This window comes from Spermophilus citellus (assembly GCF_964194105.1).
Source record: "Spermophilus citellus genome assembly, chromosome: 18".
Classification (NCBI taxonomy): Eukaryota; Metazoa; Chordata; class Mammalia; order Rodentia; family Sciuridae; genus Spermophilus; species Spermophilus citellus.
This window is the reverse complement of record NC_138200.1, coordinates 53,942,408-53,951,509: the sequence shown is the minus strand read 5'-3', so window position 1 is coordinate 53,951,509 and position 9,102 is coordinate 53,942,408. Positions and strand designations below refer to the sequence as shown.

General features: G+C 41.8%; 1 pseudogene across 1 annotated transcript; it reads right to left on the bottom strand.

Moving 5' to 3' along the window:
* Positions 1–2,554: 2,554 nt before the first annotated feature.
* On the bottom strand, positions 2,555–3,055 carry LOC308637885 (ADP-ribosylation factor-like protein 2-binding protein; annotated as a pseudogene). The gene has a single exon. The product of its transcript is annotated as an ADP-ribosylation factor-like protein 2-binding protein (transcript).
* Between the last annotated feature and the right edge of the window lie 6,047 nt (positions 3,056–9,102).

The window sequence follows — 9,102 nt, the reverse complement described above, 5'->3', positions numbered from 1 at the left end:
ATCTCATTAATATTTTCATATTGGGCTGGGGATATAGCTCAGTTGGTAGAGTGCTTGCCTTGCATGCACAAGGCCCTGGGTTCGATTCCCAGGACCACAAAAAAAAAAAAAAAATATATATATATATATATATATATACTTATATATATTAATATTGGTTATATGATAAAATGACAATATTGTGGATATGTTGGATTAAATAAAATATATTATTGAGTTAATTTTATTTACTTGTGTTAATTTTTCTTTAATGAGGCTACTGGAACATTTTAATTTACATATGTGGCTCACATCTGTCGTTTACATACTTCTTTTGAACAGTTTGATATAGATAATATAAACTTGGCTGTAAAATGAAAAAAAATGCAGATTAGAAAAAAAATTGAGTGGAAAAATACCAAGCCTATCACTGGGATTGAATCTAAATGATAAGATTATGGGTGACTTTTTCAGCTTCTTGGCAATTTTCTGGGCTCTCCAAATGTTCAACGGGATGCAGATATCCTTGTGATAATCTGGAAAAGGGAGAAGGAGGCTAGAATCTCTTCTATCCCCAGGGCTACAATTGTTCTTTCTTCAAATGATTATATTGTATAGGACCTGTTATTTTGGGAAATAAGTGATATTCCAGCTAGCCAAACTCTCCTTTGGGCCTGGGTGTAAAGAGGAAGGTCCCATACCCTGCTCCCTCTCCCCGTGGGAACAGGGGCATCTTTCTTGGGTCTTCCCCACGAAAGGGGAACCAAGGGTGTGAAGAGTGTGAGAAGCAGTCGTGGATGCTCAGAACATCCCTGGGCAAGGAAGTGAGTCACCCAGTGAGTCAGCCCCCGCCCTGCTTTCATTTTTGGTATTGTTCCATGTGGCTGCTACTCTTTGTCATCCTTTCCCCCTGAACCACACATGCAGCCTTGAGGTGGTTAAAGCAGATCTAGCTGATAAGGGCTTCTGGGGGCCGAGCACTAAAATGGTCATTCACAGAGCTGCCCATGGTATCACGGGCTCTCCTTTCAAACCTCAGGTCAACCCAGTCAATATGGCATTATTGATCTTTTTTCTTGCAAATCACCTCAAATTATACTCATGCTGTGAAAGTAATAAATGACATGTTAGTACAGAAAAACGCATACCTTTTAAGGTATAACTCAACCTTTAAAACCAGAATAGCTAAGTGAAAAGTCAGTACAGGTTCTTATTTTTACTATTAAAAAAAAAATCAAAAGTACACATTGGGAATTGAACTGCTTTTTTCTTCTTTCTAGAAATGTGACATACAAGTTTTCTGGTCAGTAACAGTCTACAAAATATTATACTGAACCAAAGCTGACAGAGGACCAGTAAAACTGTCTACTGCCTCCTACTCATGCTGAGCTAGAGCAGTGAACACCATTTTGGTAGGAGAGATTCTGACAAGAAGAAGAAATTGTAGAGTTCCTCCCTACCCCAACAGAAAATCCAACCAACTGGCTTACACAGAAAGGGTCTTAAGCAAACGTGTGACCACACATCTGATGTGCTATGACAGCAGGGTAGCTTCAGCTTATTTCGAGCACTCGGCAGACATTCATGGGTGCCAGTAAAACAGGTGCATCAATGTGAAAAGCATTTTTTTTTTAAAGAGAGAGTGAGAGAGAGAGATTTTTTAATATATATATATATATATATTTTTTTTTTTTAGTTCTCGGCGGACACAACATCTTTGTTGGTATGTGGTGCTGAGGATCGAACCCGGGCCGCACGCATTCCAGGTGAGCGCGCTACGGCTTGAGCCACATCCCCAGCCCTGAAAAGCATTTTTGCCTTCATAGCACTAAGGACTAAAAAACACTGCATATAATACTTGGATCTTTAGGTGGATAATCATGGAAGTTTCAAAATCATGTCCACTAAATTAGCCTGAGTTTTCATCTATAATTTTTTTAAAAAATAATCCTTGAAAGAGACTTCAACAGTGGAACTCTATCAGGACCAACAGAAGACAGTGTTACAAGAACTGCATATGTTAAGGCTGGGAGTCGATTTTCACACATATCTTTTAGGTAAAGTACATCTTTCTCGGTTGATCCCTACAGCCAACACAAGCTGTGATCAGAGGAGATACAGAAATCTTAGGACAGGAAGCTGGCTCCAGTAACTCCCTAGATAAATACTCCCAAACAAAAACCCCATTGAGGGCAAAGGACTGAAACTCTGATCCCTGTAAAAAAGAGTGATGAGTGCACAAAGGACTCACGCAAAGACTGATGGGAAGAAGAGGATTCTTGGTAGTGGTTATACATACCAACATGTACTGGGGAAGGGCCCCCAGGTGGAATGGCTACCTGGGCCTGATCCAAAGGAGTTTGATTCAAGCACCTGAGAGGTGACTATTTGAGGAAGGGAGGAATAGTAATACAAGATGGCATTTTAGGAGAAATGGGTCCAAAAGGGTCACAGGGCTTCGGAACAGAATCTTTCCAAGAGGTGCTCCTTTTGGTCATCTTTAGCTAAAGTCTCTTGGAGTCTATTGGACTGGGGACATCCAGAATGATTCCATTCATTGCTTGGAGAATGGGACCTAGTGCCGCAGACTGTTTTGGGAAGCTGATGTAGATAATTTATACAGCCAAGTCATCACTAAAACACTGCTTAACTCCATTCCTCAGCCTTTCATTTCTGCTCTGTAATCCAGAAACATTTCTTAAAAAGCCAGAAAATTTGCAGATGTGAGTAGCATGTCAAATATGTCACCAGTCACTTCATCTTTATGATGCTGTAATGTAGTTGTGAAAGGCACCATGTTAAATCCAAGGATCCATTCCAGCAGCTGTTCTTCAGTATATTTTTCCACTAGAGTAATACGTTCATTAAAAATGGGTGTGTAGACAAGTTTATTCTCTTCTGTGTCTTCAAACTCCTGATAGTACTTTTTCATGGAATTTCTTTGCAATAAGTGGAATTTATCATTCATGACAATGTCCTCTAAATGTCCAACCACAGCATGAAATTATGCATCAGATGCAGAGGAGAAGGACAGCATTAAACTCTCTCTAGTGTGGCCATTGCCAGTGTGCCCCATCCCCTGCACCCCAGGCCCAGCCTGAATCCCACCTGCATCAAGGGCATCTGGGAGACCTCATTGCCCGGCCATCTCAGCACCTCCACACAGCCGGGCCTCCTCATCCAGCCAGACCACTCTGCTACTTCAGGTCCAAATGTCAACATAGGCATTATTGGCAGTCCTGTTTGACAGAGGAGGAAACTGAGAGGTTAAATACTTGGCTGAGGGCTCTCCACTAGGAAGAGGCTTAGGTGAGATTCAAATTCAGGCCTGACTCCTAAGCCTGAGTTCCAAAATATGGCTGGATTCCACTGCTCTGCTTTCCACAGAGTTCTAATCTAGGTCTGCCCTGGACAAGATGGGGAAGTAATTAACTGTTGTCTTCCAAGTTTCCATCACCCTATATAGTTCATTCACCCAGGGCCCTCATATGGTCTGCTTGCTCTCTTAACAAAACATGTCTCTGGGAAAGAGTTTAAGAGTGATATCTGGGACTGAGATAGAGCCTAGCATATATGAAACCCAGGGTTTAATTCCCAGCACTTAAAAAAAAAAGTCTGATATCAGACACTGCAATATGAAATTAGGTCCACCCTTACTCCTTCAAGAAGAGTTCTATTCCAGTTGTGGGGTGAAAGACTAAAAGGAGGGCCCTGGGGTTGTGGCTCAGCGGTAGAACGCTCACTTAGCATGTGCGAGCCACTGGGTTGATTCTCAGCACCACATTAAAAAAAAGTAAATAAATCAAATAAAGGTATTGTGTCCAACTACAACTAAAAAAAAATAAAATAAAGTTTAAAAAAAAAGACTAAAAGGAATTTCTGCCATTGGGAGCACGGAATGTTTAGGGGAAAAACAAAACTCTAGTTCTGACCCCTTCTAAACCACATTATAAGCTATCCTCACCTATCTATTTGGTAGTCCAGTCTTATCTTGAGTTTTTGCAGGGGGTGGGTGGGGCAAGGGCCAGTAAGCAAATGCTCATGTGATGTAGCTGCCACAAGAATGCCACCCCCTCACAGATTCCACCAGCCAAGAGTCATGCCTAGGGATTAAGCATTCTCCATTCTTTTGAATTTCTTGGTAATTCAATGTTTTTAGAGGTAACATATTCACATCGTTCAAAAATTACACACACACACACACACACACACACACACACACAATTGAAAAATATCGCTAGGCACATGTCTTACGCCTATGATCCCAGCAACTTGGGAGGCTGAGGAAGGAGGATCACAAGTTACAGGTCAGCCTTAGCAACTTGGTAAGGCTCTAAACAACTCAGTAAGACCCTGTCTCAAAATAAAAAATAAAAAAGGGTTGGAGATGTGACTCAGTAGTAAAGCACTCCTGGACTAAAAAAGAAAGAAAAGAAAAATATCTTTGACCAAGTCCTTCTTCTACCTAGTTCCTACCTTACCCCCAGTCTCTGTTATTAATTTCTGTGTATCTTTGCAGTTTCTTCATACATATACAAATAAATAAAACACACAAACACACACACACACACACACACACACACACACACACACACCCTTCTTTTTATACAAAAGTTGCAGATTGTATAAAAGTAAAAGTAACCAGGCTAGAGTAAGAACTTGAGTGAAAAGGAGTCTATGGGTATTTTCTTTCTGGGGGCACCAGGTAGGCCTTTTCCTTTTTAAAAAAAGTCCAACTTGATGAAATACAAATACAGTCAAATTCACCCTTTTTAGTGAACAGTTCAGTGAGTTTAGACAAATGCATGTAGTCATGCAGCTACTACCACCATTGAGATGCAGAACAGTCCACCTCCCCACAGTTTTCTTCAGGCCCCTTAGATCATTCTCCACTGCCACCCACAGCCCTAACCTCTTGACACGTTCTTCTCTGTCCTTACATCTTTGCCTTTTCCAGGATTTCATAAAAATTTTATCATACAAAATGCAATTTTGGGGGGTCTGACTTTTTTTTTCCACTTACTTAGCATAATGCATTTGAGATTCATCCCTGTTGTTATGTATGTTGTGTTTGTCACTAGTCTGTTCCTTTTTACTGGTGAGTTATATTCCATTAAATGGATGTATCACAACTTGCTTTTCATAAAGCAGTTGAAGAACGTTTCTGTTGTTCACAGTTTGAGGCTTTAAGAATTCACATATTGGGGCTGGGGATGTGGCTCAAGCGGTAGCATGCTCGCCTGGCATGCACGGGTCGCTGGGTTCGATCCTCAGCTCCACATAAAAATAAAATAAAGATGTTGTGTCCGCCGAAAACTAAAAAATAAATATTAAAAAAATTATCTAAAAAAAAAAAAAAAAAGAATTCACATATTCACATAGAGGTTTTTGTGCAGACACATTAATTTCTTTGGGGTGAATACATAGGAGTGGAATTGCTCTGTTGTTTGGTTGGGGTTTGTTTATTTATTTATTTATTTATTTATTTATTTATTTATGGCACTGGGGATAAAATCTGGATTGTGGCACTTTACCACTGAGCCACATCCTCGTTTTTTTGTGTGTGTGTGTGTGTGTGTGTGTGGGGAGGGGGGACAGGGCTATTTATTTATTTATTTATTTATGGCACTGGGGATACAATCTGGATTGTGGCACTTTACCACTGAGCCACATCCTCATTTGTGTGTGTGTGTGTGTGTGTGTGGGGAGGGGGGACAGGGTTGCCCTAAGCTACCCAGCCTAGTCTCAAACTTGTGATCCTCCTGCCTCAGCCTCCCAAGTGAATATGATCAGAGGTGTGTACCTCTGTACCCTGCTTTTATCTAATTTTTTAATCTCTACAATAGCCCTCTTTCCTGGTCTGCCAGCCTCCTTCCAAGAGGGGAAATCTGGTCATGGCCTTCTTTCCACATCACTTAGCAGATAAGCTGCAGAGATAGAATTCGAACTCAGATCTGAAAACAAACCCCTCCTGCTAGGAACTAAAACATAATGCAGATTTCCTGCCATTATGTTCAAAGGGGCCAAAGGCAACTACAGAATAAAGGCTGAAGGGATTAATAAAACACAAACCTCACCTTTTTTTCCTAATTTTGGCTCCCTTACAAGAATTCTGACTTGTGCTAGGAGGAAACCCTAGCGGGGGCCCCTGTAGACTAACAGTATGCTCTACTGCCTCGAGACTACCAACTTTCCCAAAGGGAATGATTCCTGGTGTTTATCAGTGGGTATGGAATGTACTCTTGAAAGTTTATAGTTCACTTAACATGTATCATCTCATCAGAGAACAACTTCACAAGGGGTGGTCCTGCCTCTCCCTGCAATCCACCCACAGAGCCACCAACACCTGGCCAGCTGCAGGCAGAGGGAACTTATTTGTGAGCCTTCCCCATGTGCAGTGACAACCTGGCAATTCTAAGCACCCGCCTGGCATGCCTGGATTGACAGGGTGATAGCCTGGAAAAGACACGGGCCTAGGACTCCGGTCCTTCCCTTGAGAGTTTGTGGAAGGCCCCCAGGAGACTTGCAGCAAATTTTGGCCCCTTCAACTTCCTGAACAGAAGAGACAGGTACTACCTGGAGGTCAGACTACCACCATGTGCTTGCTATGTGTACAAGGAAGCCGTCTCCTGACTCTGTGCCTTCAGTTTCCCTGTTCAAGAAAGTAGACCAGATTCAAAGACACTGTATATGATGTAATGGTAAACATAGCCTTTCTTGGGTTAGGTGTAGATAGCTCAGTGTAGAGCAACTTGCCCAGCATGCAGAAGGCCCTAGGTTCAAGCCCCAGCACCAAAAATGAACAAAAAAGTAGCCTTTCTTTCAGTTGAAATAGGAGGGATTAAGGAGAAATGTCCTCAGTCCCTTGGCTGCCCAGAGATCTGCCATCCCCAAGCTGAGATGAGATTTACAGTCAGGGAGAAGCTGCTGGAAGCATCTGAGAAAGCTCTGAATCTTATTGATCACACAAGGCAAGTCACATAAAGGGAGCAGAGAGAATTTTGAATTTGGTCATGGAATAAATGGATTCTCTACCTCATACCCATCATAGGAGTGTATCGGTCTCTATGAAGTGGGAACAATAGTTCCTGTCTCCTTAGGTTGTGGGGATGCTGACCTGGGGAGCGTGTTTATCTTGCTTAAGTGTCTCACTGGAATGAAACAAGACCATGGTGTGAGCCAGAGATCTCACATGCATTCCACCTTGCCTACACACAAAGTGACAACTCATTCTGAGTTGTTCAAAATTCAGAACATATTGCATTAAACATTCTAAATGTCCATTTTTTTTTCTGTAATAGGGATTGACTCCAGGGTGCTTTATTACTGAGCAACATCTCCAGTCCCTTTTTGTTTTTATTTTGAGATAGGGTCTTGCTAAATTGCTGAGGCTGGCCTTGAACTTGCTATCCTTCTGCCTCAGGGTCCTGAGTAGCTGGGATTATAGGCAAGCACTGCCAGGCCTGGCTTAGAATTTCTTGAAAACTGAAGAACCCAGCAACTCTGTGCTCACATGAGCAGCTGGTATCAAAGAGCTAGAGATGAGTGGTAGCAGTTTCTCTTAATGAATCAAACACTTGACACTTTGTCATAGTCCCTATCACACCCTCTTACAACTTACCTGTCCACTTCAGTCCTTGAATTGCCTGCCTGACCTATGAAGCATTGGAGTTTGCAATCCTTGATGTAAACACACTCTAATCTGTGAAGAGGTTTTTTTTTTTTTGTTTGTTTGTTTGTTTGATGCTGAGGATAAAACCAGGGCTTCATGCATGCTAGGTGAGTGCTCTGCCACTGAGCTACATCCCCTGTCCTAAGAGATGAAACTTTTAAAGGCTGTTCTTAGGGGGATTGGGATTTAGCTCAGTGGAAAAGTGCTTGCTTAGCATACATAAAGCCCTGGGTTCAATCCCAGGGAAAAAAAAATTTAAAAACTGCTCTTAGGTTGCTCCCTTTCAAATAGTCCAAGATAGGAACATTTTAGTGGCTATAAAGCACTATCAATTCTCTTACTGGTATTCTTCATTAAAAGAAAAAAAAATCAAAGTAGCACCAGGCATAGTGGCACATGCCTGTAATCCCAGCAGCTCAGGAGGCTGAGGCAGGAGGATCATGAGTTCAAAGCCAGCCTTAGCAATTTAGTGAGGCCCTAAGCAACTCAGTGAGACCCTGTCACTAAATAAAATACAAAAAGGGTGGCAGATGTTGCTCAGTGGTTAAGCTCTCCTGGGTTCAATGCCTGGTACCAAAGGAAAAAAAAAATCAAAAAAACTAAAGTAGCCAGGCACAGTGGTACACACCTGTAATCCCAGCAGGTCAGAAGTCTGAGGCAAAAGGATCACAAGGTCAAAGCCAGCATCAACAACCTAGTGAGATCGTGTCTCAAAATAAATATGAAAAGAGCTGAGGGATGTGGCTCAGTGGTTAAGCATCCTGGATTCAATCCCCAGTAGAAAAAAAAAAAAACCCTAAAATAATATGAACAGTTAGAATCTACCTTGTTTGCCATAAAACTAAAATATTGTCATTGTTTATAAAAACAAACCCAAACCCAAATGATTTCCTTCTGAATTGACTCTCAAAGCACAAATTCCAGTTACAAGAAGTAACAGAAAGTGAATTTTCAGAAGTTTAAGCAGAGAGAGGGAGAGAGAGAGAAAGAGAAGGGGAGTCTGATTTAATGACTTCTGTAATCAAATTGAAGGCCAGTGGGAGTGGATATCTGGAACCCTGGGTCAAATGGATTCAGAGACTCTGGTCTTGAAGTCAGAGCTCCATAAATCAATTTCCTTCTCTCAGGCTAGCTTCTCTGAGTACAGGAAGAAACCAGCAAAGGCCCTTCTGAGCTCACATCCTTACTGTGTGAAACCCAAAAGGGGAGAAATGAAGAGGAATATAGAGTATTCTCTTTTCCACCCACTGGAAAAAAATTCTAGGGAAGAATTCCAATTGGCTTGACTTGGTTTCTATTCCTGCTCGTGGGCCAATCAGGGGCCTGTTCCTGGAAGAAAAAAGGAGGGCCTGGCACAGTGCCACCATTAGGTTGCTTGCTCTTTGTGGGTTTTAATGATTTCCAGGTTGGGAAGCTCATCTTTGCAGCCTGTTTTTGGTACCAATTATAGT